The 19,819-nt window shown below is 30.0% G+C and overlaps 1 protein-coding gene across 5 annotated transcripts in view; it reads left to right on the top strand.

Moving 5' to 3' along the window:
* The window catches only part of LOC131851228 (long-chain-fatty-acid--CoA ligase 5), a 57,995-nt gene that overhangs the window by 4,430 nt on the left and 33,746 nt on the right, over positions 1-19,819 (top strand). For 2 of the 5 annotated variants that reach the window (XM_059201688.1, XM_059201685.1), the window contains exon 1: positions 18,300-18,441. The exons of 1 other annotated variant lie outside the window; for it this stretch is intronic. The gene's annotated coding sequence lies outside the window, so the exon portion shown is untranslated. Of the gene's footprint in view, positions 1-18,299; positions 18,451-19,819 lie in introns of those variants that run through there. 2 more of the 5 variants (XM_059201687.1, XM_059201686.1) reach the window with 2 other exon arrangements.

Here is a 19,819-nt window from a genome sequence, read left to right as displayed (position 1 = left end):
TTTGCAAGAGTTTTTTTATATAATTAAAATTGCAAAGAAGCTTACTATCTGGTGAGACGAGAGATAGTAACTCTCTCGAGTATAAAATAACAGTACTGTGAACATCACAATTGACGTGGGACTGGTCTGCTCTAATCACTATGACTGATTTCCTCTTATTATTTGTTTAACCAGTTGGTTATATATTCAATATTTTTTCTATTTGAGTATTTAATAGAATTAGTGCTAATTGGTGGTTTGTATTCACACACTTAAACTTAAAAATGTAAAGTAATAATAAAATTATTTAAAAGAGCAACATGCAAGTTTCTTGCTCGTTCTTCTTGTGATGAGACAGCTGTCCGAATGAGCGGTAGATTAAAAAAATGTAATGACTATTCAAAAGTGCTTCAATGTAAGTTTATTTGAATAAATGATTTTCTATTCTATTCTATTCATCACGTTCCCACGTGCCACCTACAATAGTTCTTTGCTAGAAATTCAGGAGGACTAAGATGTCGCTTTATCCTTTTATTATGTAATTTCACTGCCTTATCTGACTCTAAAACTGAAATAGCATTAAAAGCAAGCTGCTTCACAGCTGAAATACGAGTAGGTGAGATATAAGTACTCACTTAGACGACTTTTACAAAGTCTGCCTAGGTACAGTAAATGAATAGAATGCAGTAGCACTTTTTTTCTGTATAAGAAATCATATATTATATGTCGATGGCGTAAAATCCTCGTTTGGATGCGCTTCAAACACAAATTCGAACACAACACTTTAGATAATGCATATTATCATTTTAGGTCGAAATACAGCCATGTACTCATCATAAATGACGAAATTATAGATAAAGTATTATATTCACATTTAGTATAATAGGAGAGGTAATTTATTATTACGTCAACAAACTATTTTATATTATATAAAAATAATTTTACTGTTAGATTAACATTGTTGATAAGCAAATAATTCCTGACTTTAGATAGATGAACCCGATAGTATATATGATAACCTATGGTTTAGTAAGTTTTAAACAGATAGTTTCAACTATGTAATATTATATTATCTGTGATTTCAACTAAAAAGGCCATAGAATTTCTAATACCTACTGTGATTCAATTCCGTAACTATTTATCGTGTCAGCTTAATTGTTGTTGTAATCATTTATTTAACGACATAATAATTAACATTAAAATGTGCTTAGAGCAAGTAAATAGACACGCAATGGCATAGGCAAATTTATTATTTTTATTTATTTATTTAATTTAAATATAACAATGACTTACAAAATTATGACTGTGTAAATATATATATAAATTTTAAAATTTCTTATAATTCATTAACCCATTAAACCAAACAAATATATTAAAATTTTAAAATTTCTGATAATTCATTAACCAGTAATGGTATTTATATACTATACTTACAATAAGATATCAGTGAAACAGTAAATATAAATAAATCATTCAGTAACTTATATAAATAATATTCCTACTATACATAACTTAGCGGTTATGCTCGCAGTGTACATAGATTCTCGTAGTTAAGATATATATTTACGAATATAGTCCTTACTAATATTATAAATGCGATAGTTTGTATGTATGGCTGTTTGTTACTGTTTCACGCACAAACTTCTTATAGTCCTCGAACTAGGGGCTTTTTTCGTCAGTTATTTCCTCCCTAAATTTCTACGATGGTGTTAATGATAAAAGTGACAACCGTGGTCTATATACATCAATACGTCGTTACGTGACACCCCTATGTGGCAAATATTATTAATTCAAAACACAGCTTTTATGAAAATAGTTTTCTATTGCGTTGTATTTCTGTGATAACAATTTGCCTGTAATGCCTTATTGTAATCTGTGCTCACGTCGTTCTACAAATTTGCTGTGTGATTTATATAAGGTAAAAATATTTACAAGGCTATGAAATCATTTGATCGGGAGATTTCTTTTTAAATATTCCATACAGGTTTTTTATTAATACTGCTTATGTAAACTGCGTGTAATATTTTGTTAATGAAAGTAAAACATAGAGTCAGAAACTTTCCTTCAAATATTACTGCGAACCAAACCTTGGAAGTCATTGACGCGAAATAATATCTCAGTCACTATGCTATAGAAATCGTTAAATTATACATTTTTATACGTTATTATATTATCGTAAAAAAAACCTAGTATATATTTCTACTATGTTGAACAAGAAGTTTGCAGTTGTTTTTTATGTCCTTATATTTGTGCATTATTTCCCAATAGGTACATATATACCGATAGGTAGATAAGTAGTAGTTTAACATAATTAAAATCGCTACCGTGTATCTCGCATTGCAATTACATTGATACGATGTGATAAAATCACGTGCACTGCTTGAATAAAACTTCCTGCTCACTGCCTTATAAATCGAAGGCAAATGGTAATGGTGCCCTAAATAGTTTCTTCAATATTCTGTGTGCAGTGAAATCATAATCAATATTATTGTTATACTTTCTGGCTTAAAGCAATCTAAAGTACTTCTCACCATTACTACGATTTTAGAATAGTGTATAGGCAGACAAAAACGTTTAATTTCCGCCTGTTGCATTTAAAAATTGACGGTCATTGCACTTGCAATTATAGTGTGAGAGCAGTTGTAGGCTGCAACTGTTGTCGGTCAATTCGACCCGTGCACGAGGTTTGTGTGTCAGAATAACCGGAGCTGCACTCGGCTACCTACATTATCGTGTGAATACACGCGGAGTAAAAATTCACGGAACAGACATATAACTTATTGATTTATTTCATTACTAACAATCCACCTCGTCTTCGCACGACTATACATTGTATGTGACTATGGTCCATACTTTATGCTTGCATTATTTATATGTACTGTCAATTTTCAAAAACAACAAAAATTTTGTATCATCTACTACTATTCACGCTAATGAATGAAACGCGCGTGTATGCGGATTATACTTTTATTTCTGATATATATTATATAGCTATACACTCCATACAAGACATACCTACTGTCTGTAAAATTAATCTGTTATGGCTCTACCTGTAGAAGTGTAGATATTGCTGTCGATCATTATTAAAATTGATTACTAATTTAATTATATAAAATCGAGTATTTAATTCTAATTTCGTAAATAGAGCTTCCATAAAATCAAATATTTTATTTCAATTCTACGAAGACACAATTTGCAATAATTGTTTAGTATATGGTAGTATATACTATATTTAAGTGCGCTCTCTAATATAGAGAAAGCACTAGTAGAAAATCATATAGATTAAAATGAAACAACTGGACACAGTTAAGCAGTGTATGATGTATAAGTAAGATTAAAATAATTTTTCGTTGTTCTGTAAAAAATATTAATTCTATAAAAATCTAACTTTTCAGACACAGACGTATCTTTCTATACTACACATGTACAAATATGTTCCCGTATAATTGTAAACCGGTGTTACAAGCTGCCGGAAACAAGAAACCCTCATCTAATCTGGCACGACAACAACAACACACGTATTCCAGAACACTCGATTTTCTACTCGTATTTTAAAAATATGTCTATCTTATCTCAGTCGTCATATTCCTTGTAAATGGAATTCATTTTTATATTTCCAAAATGACGAATGCATATAGGATACGAAGATACAACTTTGTAATAGTGCTTACTATATTTATTTTATATCTGTATACTTATATGTATTATAATGTTTTATATAAAATACTATACTTTTACGTACTATTATGTTTTATAAAAGATCAAACGAAATTACCTGTGATGTACGATCATTATATGAAGTTCTTCGTTCTCAATATTTATTTACCACGTAGTTTCTTCTAGTCACTAGCTAAAATAAAAAAGAAAATTGTTTCCCTGTCTACGCTTGTCATACTCTATAGATTATAGACTGTCACTGGTATAAAATATGTGTATGGGTAAAAAATAGAAATAATACAAGAAACTATAAAAAAAATTGTACTACCATCTGTCATTAACTTTGATGCCTTTTGTTTACAGTAAATCTATTATGTATTTTATTATTATGTACATGTAGTAGCTGTCATGAACGATTTTACAAGGTGAAAATGCGAAATGACGAGTAATAGCTAACTATAAAAGTACTGCCGCTGTTGTAATAAAATACAATTAGATGAAAGAAAAAAAACGAAATACGAAACTGGGTAATAAGCGGTCGTTGCACTAGACAATCACATTATGCGCATGCGACTATAAATTAAATAATTCATTCAACCTAATAAAATGGAGATCATTGCTCTAACGGCCTCGAAATATGATGACTTTGGTGTCATTTAGCTGTTATAGAAATATTTATAACTAGTTCTTTGTCGTGGCACCATCTGTTCAAACCAAAAAAATGTATTTTTTGGTTGGCTATGAAATTTTTTTTACAGTTACTGTTTTAAATATATACGTGTGTTTCTCAATTCCGCGGTGTTAAAAGAAGGTTACAACAATTAAGACTGAACATCATTACATTTTTAATTCTGAAAATTTTGTCTCATCTCATCATCTCATTTTGTCCTATCTTTCTTTTCATCTGTTCTTTTCATTTCTTTTAATCCTGTGTTTTTGGCAGATATATTTTATAGCTGAGTACAGACATCTTGAATATAGATTTCTTAAAATCAACTTTTACATCAATCAGCAATTAGAAGTGTCTTGATTTTATCACTGCTGAGGCCGATGCCCCTTGTGGTAATGGGTTCATCATTGTCGTATTGCATCCGATTCAGTTGATTAGTTGTCAATATTTTAAATTGCATAAATGTTTGTTTATATTTGTTATTTGATTTGCATATATTATATTTATGTAATATTTGTAGGATATGTAGAGTGTGATTTTGTATGTCAATTTTAAACAATGACATACGTGTTTGTTTATTTTGAAAATATATATATATATACTATTTGACAATGATATAGAATATAAAGAAAACAAAAGAAAATAGAAAACTTAAAATCAAATCTTCTAAAATTAATATATATGTTAATTTCGCCTTTAGTTAATAGAGACTTTCGTACTCGGTTATCCTGCCATTCCCATAAAAACTTATGATAATACATTATTGACTATTCATCATCATCATTACATAGTATAAAACAAAGTCGCTCTCGCTGTCTGTCCCTATGCATGCTTAAATCTTTAAAACTACGCAACGGATTTTGAAGAGTTTTTTTTAATAGATAGAGTGATTTAAGAGGAAGGTTTCTATATATAATACATGTATAATTGTACACCCGTGTGAAGCCGGGGTTAGTAGCTAGTTACATAGTATAAAACAAAGTCGCTCTCGTTGTCTGTCCCTATGTATGCTTCAATCTTTAAAATACGCAACGGATTTTGAAGCGGTTTTTTTTAATAGACAGTGATTCAAGAGAAAGTTTTATATATATAATACGTGTACAACCGTGCGAAGCCGGGGCGAATAGCTAGTTATATAGTATAAAACAAAGTCGCTTTCGCTGTCTGTCCCTATGTATGTTTAAATCTTTAAAACTACGCAACGGATTTTAAAGCGGATTTTTAAATAGAGTCAATCAAAAGGAAGCTTTATACATATATATAATACATGTATACTCGTGCGAAGCCGGAGCGAGTAGCTAGTATCTAATAATATTAATTCATTTAAATAATTTCGTTGTTGCTATAAATTTTATTTGCATAGAGACGTACAGTAAACATATACCTAATTAGGTTTGAGCATAGTCCGAGAACAGCTTTAAAAGCTGCTTTTGGTCACTTCGAGTTAATTCTAATTCCGCAAACTGAGTAACCGAAAACATGGGATGCAGAGGGCGTTGACCCCGTGGCCGGTCCTTGCCGCAAAACAGATATGATTCTATAGATAACTGTATATATATTTTTTATTGCCGCCAAATCTGGGTTATGCATTTGATTCGTGATACAACCATTTTTTTGTTTGCAAATAGAGTTTCCTATAGTTTCTAACTGTTTGAACATGTGATGTGTATCATTTGATACAAGCCACATCGTATTGAATCGACTTTGTAATATAAATGATTGCTCTATTTTGTCTAGACTCTATTATAAATTAACCTTATTAATATTGTGGTTTTATTCACTCATATTTGTAGAGATTCTTAGTCTGTTTTACTGATATTTTCACTTAAAACCACTTCGCTTATATTACTAAAAATAAAATTTAAATATGCATTTAAAGACCTCTGAATAATTTAAATAGAAGTTTTATACAAATATAATGAAAGGTGGAAATGCAGTCAATGTTCTTCTAAAATGAAGATAACGCTACAGTCAGTATGAATTGACATCTGCATGTATATAAACTAACTCCCATTACAATCAGAGATTGAACCGAGCACAATGGTCGATAGCTTAAAGGTTTTTGTGCCATTATAATGTGTGTCAGTTTTGTGCCGCCAACATAACTGGGCATGTATGACACAATACACCAAGTTCAGTACGCCTTGTTGCTGTGGGCTTACATGCAGTATTAATGATATACTTGTTAAATTAATAAGTATTTATTAATTTGCTAGTCTATTAACTGAATTAGGTATTATTCTTATTGGTTTACGATTCCAAATATTTAATTTCCGAATATATAACTTAAACTTTTTTAATTGCATATTACATACATGTAATAAAAAATATTATTTTTAATTTAACTTATTGCTTAGTCACGTTTAACTGACATAAAAAATTATCTACGTCAGATATTCTTCCAAATTCAATTAAAAATAGTAACAAAAAAAAATATATAAATTTTTACATCCGTAGTACCCATAAAACAAACTTTACTTAGCTACATACTTAGCTACGGGACTAGGCGATTATTCCAAATATGTATGTACTACATTTCATGGCGATTACTTGAGTTCTTAAGAAGTCAAGAGATAATAACAAGCTCATATTCACATTTACAACAATTTAATTAACGACTAAAAGCATACCAGGGCCACAATTGGCTAATACGGTACCAAGAAAAGCGACTTTTACTCATAATGTTAACATCAAATTTCTGCACTAATCGGACTTATTTTTTACTATGAAGTTTGGTGTTTAAGTTCATAGATTGTTGCTTAGTTTGAAGTCAAAAATATCCGTCAATTTGGATATTGTCACTTTCCTTACGTATATGTACCTTCCAAATTCATTATGAAAGTCTGTATATTACAGCATATTCTATCTTTTCCAGTTTGTTCTATTTTGTTCATTTTTTGTCCTGATTTTATTGATTCGTATACATACGTATATCTAATAAGTGGTGTAATATTATTCTTGGAAATTTTTATTCTATGCATTTAGCTACGTTACATCTCTATATTATTTGAATATTTAAGTTTTTTTATAATTTTGCATATATATATATTATTCCAAATACACAAAGTATGTAATTAGGTTTCATTATTACTGCAGTTGCTACGTTATTATTATGTCGGTTATGCACTCATACGTAACATCTGCGAGATGCCAGTCCCTTTGCTTCTTGTTCTTTTAATGTACGCTACACACGCTCCAATATATCGTTACAATTTATCTGTAATCTGAATTCCATTTGTAAACTAATGTATATACAAATAATGTATAATTCCTCCTGAATGGCGAAGCTCGATGGGCGAACTAACCTGGCTTCGTGCTTCATGCCTTATCGTCCTCTTCGGTTCAACGCCAACTGATAGCTTTAGTACATCCGTAATGCATAAATACTATATGGTATAAAATAGTCCAGCTCTCCATATAAATAATATATCTCATTTCTTATCTATCTATAGATAAATCGGTTATATTTATCGTAGTGTTTGTGGTCAGGCCGCAGGCCAGATGTTTGCTTACAAAGTAGTGTAGAATTAATATACCTTGACTGGTGTATTATTATTCGCTACTTTTATTTTTCTTGAAAGGTAATTTTGCAAATAATTACTTGAAGTATAATAAAGTTATAACTCGAAAATACGCAGGACTTAAATAGGAATTATGGCGATAATTAATATGTATTATGTAATGTCTAAGGAATTGTACTGTACGAAATAGGAAAGCGAATAAAGTAACCGGTGTATGTGAAATAAAAGAAATGGCATTCAGTGTACAGAGACCTATTATACCTTATTGGGTACCTTACGTGAGGATAGGCAGAATATTTTATTAAATATGCCGAAACAAATTAACTAGGTAATACAATGTTTCATGTCTCACAATTTCTATAAGTGGTCCTAATATAGAAGCCGATTAATTATTAACTGAGTTACCACTAAATACCACAGTCTGCAGCAGCATGCTCTGTGGCATCGTGTAGGCGCGTGGCTCCATCTGCCATTTTACCGTTACGCGACACAGTAACCGCAAACCGGGAGATTAATGTAACCAGTCTGCGCTGGCGCATGCAGAGCTACAGGATTACCTACTCTAGAGTTCTGTTGATTCATAATTCATAATACTTACATAGATAATATTAATAATCCGTTAGAAACAAGTAATATATTTTTATCACCAGTCTTTATTATTATTTACAAGATACACAATAAATGTTATACATAATTCTAAATACGCGGAATGTTTAAAGATATGATAAAGGATAACGTTTTTATTCATGTAGATGAATTAAGATTTGATTTAATACATTTTAAGTTAAAAATAGAGTCATTGAAATGTATTTAGGTAGTAAATTTCTACTAGTTATAATTATATTTGCCAAATAAACATAAAAGTACAGTTGAGAGAAGACTGCATTTCGCTCATAGCATGATTAATCTTTAAATTCCAATGCATAACTGATTGTTAAATTCATACAAAGTAGTACTCATTAACTGAAATGAAATGGCATACCTGCGTGTTTTATAATTGTGATTGTTGGCCTAATCGTATACGCCTTGAATTCAATTATTTTGAAGAGGTAGTCACAGAAAAGACTCGATGAAGGTACTGCACAGTTATTTAACTGTGCGGTACCTTCAAACCTTACTAAATATTGAATTTTAAAATTATAGTTATTAGCAGACACCAATTTTTTTATAAATTAAACTTTTTACTTTACATACCTTGCAGGTATGTAAACAATATTTATTATTTTAGGAGTATTACATGTAAGTTAAATTTATAAAAAAATTGGTGTCTGCTAATAACTATAATTTTAAAATTCAATATTTAGTATATGTAGTATTTTAAGGCACTCTTCCTTTGAATCATTTTTCACTCTGCCAATAAGATCATTCTAGTTTGTATATTTCCAACTTAATTTAAAAAGGTACCAACGTATAGTCCTTTAAGATTTTAAAACACAATGAATTGATGCTGGTAGAACCTGATACAAGTGTTCTATGCTTTGTTTAACAGTATCATCAGTATTTTATCCTCTCATTACTAGTCCAATATTTTCAACTCGTCCCTCAACACCTATTACAACTGGTTATAAAGAAAGGGAATGTCAATAATAGGAACTAGTTGTCCCAAATACCTACTTTATTTATTATAGTTAGATTTAATAGGTATCGGTAGGTATCTTGTAGTGTGACTTGCATTACTTTTAATCGTGCATCGCTGCGTCTCAACAAATAAAATATCTATGCAACACTTACGTCGTATTGTATCAATAAATACATATCTTACCACAATAGCAAAAAAAATACTACCATTTGTATACATAAATACACTAAATTTATAAATTTACGAGGTTAGAATTTCTGAATGCATACTATGGAGATGTCCTGTGGGTATGTGCCAATGTATATATTCCACATAATGCTCTTTTAAACAAGTACTGTCAAATAAACAGTCTTAACGAGACGTTGATGGATAACGCCACTCGTATATGCGTCAGAAATCATGTTTGTGTATGCGGTAACTTTACGAACTCGAAAGTGACATCGCGGCCTAATTGACATTCAGAAGCAAATTAATGAAACTCGTGATTTAAATATAAATGCTACAATAATACTAAATCGGTATAGTTACGATAGTAATTGGATTAAGATGCAATTTTTGTTTGTTTTTAATATTCTAATATGTCGATTTAAAAAGTAATAATCTTAGATAAAAATAACAATTGCATAACTTTTTTTCAAGCATCTTATAACACATATACAAGAAACTTGTTGGGTTGTAAAATACAATGTTTTTATTTAAAAGGTATTTGGAAGAAGACAATTACATGAAAATTTGTGTAGGTACATTTTGTATTTAGCTTGATAGCTGCTAATTGTCTTAATACTCGTCTACAATTGTTTGAGTCATTGTTGCAAACAGTAATGCAAGTTTCTCGGCCCACTTGCATGATACGTCGCGTCGCATTAATTAATAAAGAACGAATTGAGAAATGCAAGAAAAACTAGTAGTCATTATGAACTTAGAGGCTTTCCAGTGCTATTAGAAAGTTAGAAATTTTAAGAAAGGCTTAATAAAAGTTCAATTCATGTGAGATTAATGAGATTGGTCACTAACTTATTGGTCAATGTATATATTGGGGTGGTGTATCGGCGCTACCATGGCTGATTGCCGCCGTCATTGCCGTGACCACAGAATTAATTTCAATGTAATATATTAGTGTTATAATATTAATTCATATGTATGTCTGTAATGCATTTATAATTAGGGCCTAGTAGCCTGAAATAAATATATAAAATATATATTTTATAAACATACCTAAAAATATATATATTATATCATTATCGATATAGATAATTATCAGATAGTGATTTATTCTTACAAAATGTTTTGCCAGGCATTTAACATCTTATAATATTATTTATAGTGAACATATTATAGTATCAACATAATTTCTTCTTTATAACATGTAGAAATAATATTTAGGTTTTCCGTAATAAATGAATGGAGGCTGAATGTGTTTACATTTCTTTGCAACAATTTCCTTGTTGGTTTAATTGAAGTATTCTTTTATAAGTATCTATTTATTACGGATTAGGGATTGAAATATAGTAATAGTTTGGAAATTAACTGACGAGTAAGAGTAAAATCACATTATTTCGTTTCATTTATGGTAAAGTGCAATATCGTGAGTAGTCGTGACTATAGAATAGTAACGTGCCGCGGTAACTGTTGTCCTACAGTATGTAATTTATAGTGAAAGGTCTATTTGTTTTATGTTTGTTATTATGTTGTAACTATTGCTCATAACCATTGTTAAAATAGATAATTTAATTTTCAATGAAAGGTTACCAGTATCTCGAAAAAATATTTTTTTACATATAATTTCATTTAAATATTTTACTTTCATGATTATCAATTACCATTAAGCTACGATTAGTATAAAAAAAATTCTATGGTTTGATGGGGACAGAGAAAACAAAGAAATCTATACACAACACACTACGGTGTTTGTTACGGTGTGTCATGACCATTATTGGTTTGTGACCATTAGTCATAAACCAAGCAGAGCTTGTACTGTAGTTATTAGACTGCTGATAGACATAGATATATACCTATACACATATACTTTACATACACAGAAGAACTCCCAGAACCAGATGAATGGAGAAACTCGTGAGAAATGTTTGTTTTGTGTTGGGAAAGAATACGCAACCGTCGTAAATCTATCTATAACAATACGATGACTAAATAGTGGGTACTTCAAATTCCACTATAGCACAGTTTTCCAATTAAGAAATGGCTTTACAATACCCTTAAAATAAAACCTCCTACAAACATACTTTACCTGAATCTTGCATAACCTTACAAATATATAAGACTACTTTATTATATTTTTTTTAACGAAATGGGTTATTTTTATTATTATATACTTTTAGATCTATGGTTCAAAACTCGCAATATAAAAATGTATATATATGTATTTTCGTTACTATTATTTTTATTCGCAATATATAGAAACACATTCCTACATTTTTAATTGGAAGACACTAAATTAAAAGAAAAGTTTTATTTAGAAATTTTGTTTCTGTTGGTCTTTCAGTAGATGTCTCCTATTTTTAAGGAATCCTAATTGAATACGTAACTATATAGGGTTCTTTATGATTCATTTCCTTCACATCATATGTGCACTGTTGTAGCATGACTGCAAAACTGGGCCAAGTTTGTCTCACTATGTTCGCTCGGCAAAGCTTTAGTCGGACCGGTCTGAGGTTCATTGACCCCGCAACCTACTGGCTGCTTACCCTGTACATTTCGCGAGATTGCTGTTGCCAATACAGCCTCACTATACAAATCTAGTGTTATCTTAATAGGACTGGTTCTGAATAATATCATTTTATTCTCTCATACTTCTAAAGGTTTTTGAATTTTTTTTGTTTGTACTTATTATATCTAGTGTTCAGAATCATAGTGTTCTCAAGTTCTTCTCAAAAATTCATTGAATAAATATAATTATACGTGTACAGATCACGACAAACAGACTTCAATCGCATTATTAAAGATAACTTGAAAACTAGTATCAAATACTGATAAAATTTATGTGGAATTTACACGGGTATAATAATAAAATATAGTCGAATATAGGAACTCGTCCTCTTTTATAACGGATAAAAACGTACTTAATTAGTAAATATCCATTAACATCTAAAAGTATAATAGCTATCATGTCTAACACATATGTGTTAGACATGATATCTATATGTTATATATATGTTATAAATATATATATAACATCTAATGACTAGTTATTTATATATATATGATATAATGACTAGTCGAGAGGTAATTAAAGATGTTAAAATTTATAATTTCTGGGAGTACCTATAATAGATACAATAAGCAAGTCCATCTGGAAACTATAGTTTTTGGAAAACTATAGTTTACAATTTATATTTCTATTTATTAGAATGAGCCAAAGTTTGAAGACATAAGTAACAGTTATTACAAACATTGCCATAACAATGTATGTATTGCTTACAATATTGGGAAATCCAAATGAACTCTTAAACTTGATGGAAATGGCATTTATCGTAGGCATATACAGCGAATCAATTTTCAATAAATGAAAATTGATAATATGTATGTATATATATATGGGCTTACACGTTACAGCTTTATATTTTCTATTATACTAATTTATCAGCCTTGAAAAATTGGAAGTAATCGGAACGTTGAAATATACTGTGCGCTGACCGCTATGGCAGAACAAGCACTTAATGGAAAGCATATATATATAGCTGTAAATTAGGTCCATAGAGTAAAAATGACTTTGATGTGCCGACAAATATGTAAAGGTTGTCACAGAATAATTATATGAATAAGGAATGATTACGAAAATGAAATTAAATATAGAAACACGATTGTAGATTTTTTTTTAATTTATACTTCTAATTTGTTAGTATAACGAATAATATTAACTTATTAATAGATTTAAGTTACACTAACACTAACTGCATATTTTATTCGTATCTGTATAATTATTACAAGTTTATATACATTATTAATAAGTATACTTAAAATAGCTTTCAATTACGCAGCATAAACTAATTGTTAACAATTATTAGCTACTTCAACGTCGAAGAAGAAGTGACTCCGTAGGGATTCACATTTCATAACGCATCTGACTTGACAGATTTATTTATCTTGCTTGCACTTAGCATCCGTTCATTTATGATCACCATACTTCGTGCATTCATGACGACTTCTACTTAAGATGGCCGTGTGTGTAATATTGAAAGAGAATTTTCCTGTTAAATTCGAAATGGGCACACTGTGTGTGTACTCGCTTGTTGGAATAGGACTATCATTACGGCATGTGTGTAGGTAAGCAATATGTTAACCACACGTGTTTATTTATATTGTGGAATATTATTATTGTGAATGCTTTTAAAAATATTTGCATGTATGTTAATCTATCACCTTGTTACTTTTGAACACAAATAGCCATATATTAGACTGTCACCTACCTATATTTAACGACAATAATATTGTAAATTACGATTACTGCTAGGTATCTAGGCATTACATTATCTTTGTACAGGTGTTCAAAGAATCAGAAATCCACTCAAAGAACAGATCATTATATCTCATTTATTTGGGGTCGGCGTAATATGATTTTCTCTTCCAGTCATCCCTGTTACAGATCATCTTCATATACTTTTTTAAATATAACCATTGTCTATTTCACACTGTAGATAAGCTAGCTTGAACATAAACAAATAGTATGTACAGATTAATTAATAAATTTTATCTTAAAAGTTTCTTTAAAATTTTTAGATCAAGTTTTGTACTTTAAACCTATCCTAATATAAATATTTAACTATTATATATTAAATAGTTAAATATAATATATCAGGTTTAAATCCAGAATTAAATAAATAATAAAAAGTAATTATTTTCATAAATATTGGTCACATTTTTTCACATGACGCGTCTACTAGAAATGGCGACTGCTTTCGCATTCATCGCCAGCATAGAATTGCATGTGCAAGTTCAAGGCTGGTCGTCTCCCGCTTCCCATTGCGTGTGCATACGTATTAATTCTGCTCACAGCCGCGACTACCACCATTGTCTATCACGGGGACTGAGGTTAACAACCCCATAAAGGATTAATGATAGTATTGTGGAGAGTTAAAGTCTTGCCCCTATTTTTGCCACCAACTGCAGTTGCGTTTGTGACAAATGTAACTTCAGATAAACTTGAATATTATTTGCTTTTAATTTTTAGTTAACCACTAGCTACGTTTTACTTCTGCTTCTTCATCTTTTGATTCTTTTAACAATTCTAAAAAGACATATACATATATTAAAATGTTTTGAAGAATTTATATTGATATCTTCTCTTAGCTGTGTTGTGTCGCAGTAAATATTTCTACAAATTACACGTTTCAATAGTGCATTTGAATATTTGCTTGTAGTCCCAAACACACCTAGAAATATGCCGTTCTAACAATTTTAACTAAGTCAATAAGACCTTGTGTATGCTTCACTTTACTTTGCAAATATTATGTTAGATAATATGTACTTTTATATAACCATGTGCTTATACGTTTTTTTATATTTTGTTTTTCAAATGGTCCGATCAATATTTGATTTCGTTCCCCATTTAGTCCTGTTTATTTATTATATTATATTTTAGTTATCCTGAAGTCCGATTCTTATTGTATCTTATAACAATGTGATCGTATTAAGTAAACATTTTCTTTGTTTATTATAATATACAGCTTAATAGTATATAAGTACAATAAAATATAAATAATGTATTATTATAATTTTCAGGATAGTTGTTATTTTGGAAAAATAATAAATTCATAAAACAGTAGAACTGAAGCCAAACGTTAGTAAAATTAAAAAGTAGGTAGGCTCAATGCATTTTGTTGATCGTTAGTTCCATGGTAACTGCATAACGAATCAAACATTGCTAGCTGTAGGCTTCCCGCTGTCATTTTTTTTTTCATATCAACCTCAGTCAACTATTAAGACAAAATTATTAAAATCAGTAATGGAAAACTGTAATATTTACTAGTTTTAAGCGTATCTGAAGAAATGTATATTGTATTATAGTATTTATATGTTTGAAGTAAGCATAGTTCGTTGCCCTTGCAGTATTAGTAATGTATTCTTCTGCATTGACACACACGGTGCATAAGTCAATACGATATGTAAAGTTATTTCGTAACATTGCGTATTCACAGTAACAGAGTAATACAAACAGTCATCAATAGTGTTGATGGTTATTCGTGCAACACACGAAAAGTCAACATTATCGATCGACACATCTATAAGAAATATGTTTGATTTTCATGCAACTTGAAGGTGCAATCATTCGTCATCATAACTCCCATGTTTAGTGAATAATCCTAAATTATACTCGAGAATAATGTATTCTCACGTGGAAAATAGAAATTAAGGACATTGAATTCTGTAAAACAATAATGTTAAATAAAATATATTGAATTAAGTATATCAGCCCCAATAATAATATAATGTAATTATGTTAATTGAAACCCTTAGCAAGATTGTTTTGTCTGGAAACCATTGCAATGCTGTTTAGCAAATCCAAGTTTAATTTCATTATCTATTTATTTCATTCTGTAATTATTTTAGTTATAAGTTATATGCTCCAATCGATTTAGCTTACGCCCCTCGCTCACTCACTCATCTGTGTTGATTCAAGATGAATTATGAAATACTGCTCAGCAAGGCATAAATTTAGACGCACTATTTGAAGACGTCATAAACTTTACTTACGCTGATAATCTGCATAACTCTTCTAACTTATTATACACATATTCAAGTTTGTCTAATATCATAATGTAGTTTTTCATTTTCATTTGCTAACTCTTGATGTTAAGGAGACCACAGGCTAAATCGCGAACTCAGCTTTATGTGTATTATATACATGAGAGCTTGGCACCTAATAAGGGAAGTTTTAGATTGTCTGTGTTATCCTACACCCTCTTACACAATGCAAGTACGTATCTTGCTCTGATTGAATCATTTAATTAAATTCACGTGTATGATATCTGCACCGCATTGTTTCCGAAACACGTTTTGGAAAACACATTATGATGAATACATGTGTTGCAGCTTGCATTTTGATAGAAATGATTGTTGTTAAATACAAAAATTATTTTTATTTCTTTTATGTTTTAAATACGCTTTTACTTAGGTATATAGCTACGTACGCTATTTGAAAACTTCTTCCTGTTTGATAAATATTATTTAGCAATATAATTATCTACATTATAATACAAGATTAATAATAAAATTATTCACATAATGCGCAGCGCCATGACCATCACAATATAATCAGTGACGTCTTTCGTAGAAAAAGAAACATTCTTTTAATGTCCTTTGTGTGAAATAATATATCTGGATATTTAAGGGGATTATTACACTATCATATCTGAAACTATAATAATTTATTATACTGTGTTTTTTAAGCATAATATACAAAAGTCCGTACGATATCTGATAAAATATTAATAATTATTGACATCACAATCAGAACGAAGTAACGTCGCAGTATCGCTGTTAATTATTCATAGTTGAATGTTTAAGAAAACCTTAAATATCAGTAAAAAGTTTACAATAAAAAAGCATTTAATAAAAAATTGTTCACAGTACTGACATACACGTAAATCTTAGATGTCAATACATTATAATCCCGTATATAGGAGGATATATTAAGTCTTTGAATGTGTTTCAGAATTAAAAAATAATGTAATATTCTCCTATATTGAACCTACATGAGAGAGACATGAGAGTATTTTTTATTTTATAAAAATACGATCCAATATAATAAAGAAATTCTCAGTTCTTCAACGATCAAAGGTGTCCATTATAGTAAATTTATTGCATTACTTTAAATATATCCTTTTATAAATATATATAACTAATTCGTAGTCCTTATTCAAAGCTATTTTACTGCTAGACATTCAGTAAGAAACTATAAATAATGTTTGCTTTAATGGGGAAGGCCTTTATATCTCTGTCAATAATATTATGGCTAGCTGTGAAATCAGACGACGACTCCTGATAGTTAAAACAGAAATGAACGATCCAGGTTTATAGATTAGCAGTTAATTTAAACTGAAAGCAGTTGTATATATCAAGCGAATTTATAACCTGAATTGAGGGTAACGAATGCAAACAAACTATTGCATAGTTTTATATAAACATACAAGTCTTTTTAGTCTTTTCAAAATATACTATAGCATATTTCTATAGATATGTTTGTATACATGTTGTATATTTAATAAAGGCTAAATTTAAAAAGGCTTTTACTGCCGTCTAACTTGTACGGAAAATCTCTTTATACATATAATACGAAATTAGTTGTAGCCTCCGAATTCATGCATAAATGAAAGGTATTGTGAATTTTAAAAATTTGCTTCATATTATATTTATTGTGTTTTTGTATCACTTTGAATATGGTTTTAATTGAGTATGTTTACATTTTGATTATGTGAAAATACTTAAATGTCTGCAGTTTCGTATTTCGTCCTGTTCTTAATATAATAGTATAAGGTGCAGTATGTGACGACCCAAAGCAGATACGCTTACAGCAGTAGAATGTTTAAAATTCATAGAAGAGTCAAGCCAGATTCTAATAATATATTATATACATTCTATTATCCATGATAATGTTACCTGCCCTTCACTTTGTGTAAAGTAGACTGGTAGATATACCTCTATAGTCTATACTTGTCTACATTAATCTTTCATATATAGATAATATTTTTGTGTCTTCACAAATTGGAAGAAATCAGAAATTGCTCAGTATGTGTTCTGAACAAAATAGCTGAAAATATGCAGTGATTGAAGTGGCTACCGTTTACTCGACCCGTATCAACCCAAAAGAGAGAGGTGCTAGCTTGGAGACTGGGGGAGGTAACTAACGAAATCATGGAAGCGCATTGTCGCAGTGGACGGCCGCCACAACGGCCGCGCGTAGAACCTGTGCACGCGCACCCGCGATAGCGCCCTCTACCGCACGCTAATTCGACTTAACGCGAAACAAGTGACGTCCTAATGCTATATTGATTATACAAACAAACATACTGTTCCGTTTTGTAAGTGTGGTACGAAGCTCGAATGTCGTAATACGTGGTTTTGTTTTTCAATGCTCTACATACACATGGCATTGTCCTTGTATTCGATATGTGGATGATCTCTTTTATTGTGCGTTTTATGTAAACCATAAAAAAGAGAGAAGTTCATGGTTCCGATTGAAAGACATTTACGGGCCAACGACTTATTAGAATTAAAATATTTATATTCTATGTTATGTATGTATTGAATTTAAATACTTATTAATAATATTATGATATGTATCGGAACAATCGACGTATCGTCAAGTACCTTTTGTAAATTTAATTAATATAGTGTAATAATTAATAATAGATTGGTGAACAGATTTGTTAAATTTATATTATTATCAGGTACGTACGTATAGTAAATATATATGTGTACATACTAAAGATCAGTCAAATTGAAGACGACTGAAAGTAGGCGTTACTATTGTAGAAATTTGATATTCATTGTGGTTTTCTGGGTCACTTAGATCTCAGTTCACTACTTTGTATAATGAGCGCTTTGTTTTAGTTAGAACTATGGATTTAAACCACAATATTACTCAATGAGCCCTCTGTTGCCTGAGATTTTAAATTTCTTTGATTAATAAAATTAATTTGCTTTGTGTACGTTACATTAATCTTAGGAATAAATATTAGATTTCATTTTGAACATACAAATTTAGATTAATATTAATATTTAGATTAAGTTTATAAATTCAAGAAAATTATTCATATTGATTGGAATTGCCCTATAAAATGATCAACATATATTTCTTAGAATTTCATAAGTTGATTGAGAATAACGACGGTTAACTGTATATACATAAGTATATATTTAAGCGTCGTATGCGGTTGCATAATTCTAAGTTTCGGACAGAACGGTTCTTAATTTGATTTTTCAAAACCAATTTTTATATAAAGCCGACCATTTCTTACAACAAATAAAAATATGAACCATAAATATTTCATCTTAATCAAGCGAGCGAGATTGGTTTAGTCCTTTAAGTTATATAGCTCGTAGCTTTTTAGTAAAGTTACTTTAATTAATTACTTACTTTTACTATTTTATAAACAATGACGTTTAATGAAATTTTCTTTCAAATGGATCACAAGATTCGTAGATACTATTAAGTTTTAAGTAAATAAATAAAAAAAATCCTTATATATTTTCATATCGGTACGTTCTTGTACATACGCATATTTAAACATAAGACAATCTTGCTTTTACATCACACCGTCTATATGGTAAGTCTCTACCTTTTGTCTAGTCCATGTCAACCAGTGTACCTATTATTTGTCTTACCTTAGCATAGACTTGGAAATATAAAGTAGGTTCACCTTTTTTTCTAGTAGAATAAATAATACTATGTAACGG

The sequence above is a fragment of the Achroia grisella genome, unplaced genomic scaffold (genome assembly GCF_030625045.1).
Source record: "Achroia grisella isolate CSIRO2021 unplaced genomic scaffold, CSIRO_AGI_Agris_v1 utg782, whole genome shotgun sequence".
NCBI classification, from domain to species: domain Eukaryota; kingdom Metazoa; phylum Arthropoda; class Insecta; order Lepidoptera; family Pyralidae; genus Achroia; species Achroia grisella.
This window is presented reverse-complemented; position numbering and strand designations above follow the sequence as displayed.